The sequence below is a fragment of the Chinchilla lanigera genome, unplaced genomic scaffold, assembly GCF_000276665.1.
Source record: "Chinchilla lanigera isolate Chin_1 unplaced genomic scaffold, ChiLan1.0 scaffold00035, whole genome shotgun sequence".
Classification (NCBI taxonomy): Eukaryota; Metazoa; Chordata; class Mammalia; order Rodentia; family Chinchillidae; genus Chinchilla; species Chinchilla lanigera.
In genome coordinates, this window is record NW_004955436.1 from 4,190,157 (window position 1) to 4,194,830 (window position 4,674).

A 4,674-nucleotide genomic window follows, 5' to 3' on the forward strand; every position below is an offset into this window, starting at 1 on the left:
TAGAGAAAAAAGATTGCACTACAATAAAGTCGCTTCAGTAAGCAAACGAAAAGACAGTTCATAATCAGTCCAGAGATACTTGGTAATATCCATACCTATGGCTCAGGGCCAGGTCTCAGGTAGGTCATTTGGTTAGAAAGAGCCTAAAAGAGCATAAGCACAGAAAAGACAATCTAGAATCAGGAAAGAAAGTTCAACGTGAAGGAAATCAAGTAGGACACAGCTGAGTGTCTTAAAGGGAGACAGAGAAATCTTGGAATCTACTCAAAGACCAAGTGCCTACTGAGAAAGCTCCTATAATAAATGTGTTTGATCAAGATGTGAATGAAAAATATAGTAAATATTTAGATTTTTAAAAATTTTTAGAGTAAAAGACACATTGCCATGAATCCCCATCAAAATATACTCCCTTGCCTCGAACAGGCCAAAACCACAGTTCTTGCCCTTTCTGAAGCAATTCCAGAAGTCCTCCTTTGTGATTGCCGTTCCAAGATGTGATCAAAAACATGGTGAATGCTTCTGCTGTATACCATCTCGTGGAAAGACAGGCTCGTGGTGGTTTGTCCTCACCCACCTTATTCACCGGATTTGGCACCATGTCACTTCTGGCTCTTCCCAAAGTCAAAATCACTCACTCACCTTCGGTCCCGTGTCCCTATTGGTCCAGAGACAATGGAGCCAATGGGTCATGGAGGGAAGCCTCTGAAACCGTGAGTTCAAATAAGCTTTTCCTCCTTTGTCTGACTTGATCACAGTCAGACAAAGTAAGCAAGAGAAGCTAACACAGTAAGCAACAGAAAGCTAACAACAACCCTGTGACGTGGACACTAGTATTATTTATATTTACAGGTAGTAAAAGCAGATCATCTTACCTCATGGAATGAAGTATTTTTTTAGTTCCAACTTTCTCATAATTTAAGGTGTAAAGATATTTTTACTTCTCCACTTTAATATAAACTTTGAACTTCACCTCATCTGCAAAAGACATGCTATCATTATGACAGTCTGTTTAATATTTATATAGTAATACATTTATTCACTCCAAGGACTAGATGCCAGTGCTTTTCAGTACAAAAACAAGAAAGAAATGTAGTGCAAGGAACGGAAAACATACCAAATTCATTCACATATGCCGGTACCGTTCTGTGAATTACCTGTATGTCCCTGTGCAAGGTCGCTATCACTATTTAGGGCTCAGTTAATTTCAACTGGATTTAATATTAGTTGACTTGAAATGATATATATTTGAAGGAGTCACTGGAGACAGGGAAAAGAAAAGAGTTTGAAAGGAAAATATTTTTAAAATGAGGTATCCCAGAGTAAAAGCCTAAATTCTAGACAGTAGTTGAAGTTTGGGCTGTGATGTGGCGTTTCATTTCAGATGCTTACAGCTCCCTCTGCTGAGTGAAATTTGTATCTCACAGTTTTCTTCAAATAATGCAGGTGATATGCTCCATAGGTACTAAATGATAGGCTTAAGATAGCACTAAGATAGGACAAAGTTCTGGGGAGCTGCTACACAGTAGGGTGACTACAGATGACAGTAACATTCTGTGCATTTCAAAAACCTAGGAAAAGATTTCGAATATTTCACCATAAAGAAACAGTAAATGTGTGAGGAGACAGATAAGTTCAACCTGATTTAAACAGTACACACTAGGCCAGGGCCATAGCTCAGTGGCACGGCACCCGCCCGGCAAGCGCAAGGTCCTAAATTCAATCCCGGGTAAAAGTAAATACATAAACAAACAGAACACACTGTATACAAGAGTCAGGACACCGCCCTGCTGGCATGTTCTGTTTTAGTGCTTTTAAGTATCAGCTAACATAACTTAATTCAAACAAAGTGAACTAACAAGTTGAAAGTAGCCCATCTGATTTTTTTGAATGTCTGCCCGGGTTGAATTTACTTCATGTCAGAAACTGTTCCAATACCAGAGTTATCTTTACATAACACGAAAATTCCACTTCTGGAAACTAACAGGAAATATGAGACTCAGGGTCTTGAATTAAACAATCAGTGACAGAACATATTACTTCAGTAGCACCAATACCTGCGAGCTGATCCACAAAGTAATATATCAGTACTGTAAAATATCTTTCCTTCATTGTCACGTGTAAATTTCTAATTTTCACCAGACTGAAACACGTAAATATAACCCCCAAATTTCCCTCCCTACCTCTCCGGATCCTCGCTGATGTGTCCCTCTTTCCCTGTGCACACGGCACGCCCACGTTCTCCACCACACCCCTCCCCAGAGCAGCGAGGCCAAACAAATGTGCGTTCACACTAAGGCACTCGGGGGTGAAAGGGACCCTGCTCGTGTCTACATTGGGCAAACAGGTAACAGAGCCATGCTAACAAGGATCACCTCACTCCTACCACTCTTTCCTTCTAAAATAGTGCATATTTTCTTTCTTTTCCTGGAAAATAAAAGCTTCCCAATGAGCAGGGAACTCTATCTGTTCTCTGGTTATTTTCATTGCCATAATCCCAGTGCCTTAACTAATGTTTCTAACGGTTGCATGGTGGTGTTGGTTGAATACACGAACCTGCGTGGTTATGCAGTAGAGCTGCAGATACTTGTTCACGCACCTCACCGAGGGACAGATGTTAGTTTTCCTTCCTTGAATCTGGGCTGCCTACTGGACCCACAACCAGAAAATGTGGCAGAAAGGTCTCTGCAACAGTTCCAGGCCTAGGTTTTCTGAGAAGCATCAGTGCCTATTTCCTGGCTCTGACGACTGCTGTGTTTAGCCTGCTTCCTCTTTCAGCCAAAAGCCCCTGGTCCTTGGACAAACCAGCCCAGCAGCGCTTCCCACCAAGTGCCAGGACCAATGGCCAGGTTGCAGTGCGCCGTCGTGTACGCGCCAACCCAAGTGAGCTTTCGGGCGACTGTAATTCCAGCAAATGTCTCCGGGACCAGAACTGTCCTGTCTAACCCAAGATGAAAAAATAAAACAATTGTTGTGTTCTGTCTGTGTGTGTGAGGCAGTTTGTTATCCAGCGTCAGATAACTGCTGTAATAGACCCTCCTGTATCCATGCCAGTTACTACAAAAGTCAGCAAGCCAGTTTCAAAAGATTTGTCTAAGGGAACTCTTCATTTCAAGGAAGCAAAATACTTTTTTATGAATAATATTTCCTTGTAAGAGATGATTTCCACAAAAAGCTAAAAGCCACTTAGGACTTTGTAAGAAGGATGTGTTCAAGGGGAATGTGGGGAAGTTTTGCTAAATTGGTGGAGTGTGAAAAGTACATCACCAGCTGAAATTTGGCTCTTAGAGGTGGCAGGGTAGGGCGACTAGAGTGGGCAGAGCTGAGAGCATAAACACAGAGGGAAAGAGGCAAGAATACCTGGTCATCTGATGCTTGGCAGGGTGTGGGCTTTGTGAAGAGCAGGAGAAATCAGAAAAGAGGATTAGAAAGCGCTCCAGAAGCCAGTAGTTCCATTTCTTTCATGGTCAGAAGTGAGTAAATTTTTAAAAAACTTTTGTGGAGTTTTTCCTAACTGATTGTAAACATTGCATATAAGCAGGGTAAGCAGATTTTTTTAATTGTACAGGGGAAAATAAAAGCATTCCAAACTCCACTTCCCAGTAATGGTCACTATTAATCTCTTCTTCCTGTATTTCCTCTATAGACCTTCAGTATTAGTACAACTGGAAATGCAAGACAGAGGCAGTATCTATACTCTTTCACTAACTTTCATTTCATGATTGTTTATGTACCTTAAGAATTTTTACAGGCAGTGTTAATACTTACATAAGATACTTATTGTATGGAAATATCGTAATCTCTTTAGCAGATACCTTACTGGCAAATATTTACATGGTTTCCAAATTTGAGCATAGTTATACAAACACCAATTATATGTTTACCTATATTATGCCACACAGTCCCACTGAGTACTGCATCTGTCAGCTTCATGTTATTACAGGGAAGTACCTGGAACAATTAATACATGGAGATAAAATGGTTATGTTGGCTCATGACTCTGGAGATTCCACTGTAAGATCAGGCAGCACCATTACTTTGTGTCTCTGGTGAAAGTGTCCCATCCTGTACGGAAAAGGGTCAGTCACAGAATCCAGGAAACTGACAGAGTGATGCTGGGGTCCAAAAACCCTTGCTGAAGGCACCTACAGATAACCTAAGGACACACATAAGCCTCAGCTCTCATGGGTCCATAGCGTCTGCTAATAGGGCTACTCTGGAAACTTATGCTCAGCCTTTAACACTGGAGCTTTTGAAGGACACTCACCCAAACCACAGCACTCTTCCCTTGGCTTCTAAATGTTCACGTCCATATGACATTGCAAAAGGCATTCATTCTATCATCAGGAGCCCCACAGTCAACCTTTCCAGCATTGCTCGAAAATCCAGGTCTAAAGTGTCTTCTGAGATTCAAGGCAAGCTCAAACATGGACCCCTGTAGACAATTTTAAATGGTAAGCTTCATACTTCCATGATGCAATCATGGGACAGACCCAGGGTAAACATTTCTAATCCACATCAAGGAATACAGCAACAGAAAGGAAGAATCGACCAAAGGCAAGTCTGAAAGCTGGCAGTGCAAGAGTGAAGTCTGAAAGCGCTAGGTCCCAAGCACATTTACCACGGCATGTGCTCCTGGGTGCTTGGGCAGCCCCACCTGCTGCCCACATGGCCGTG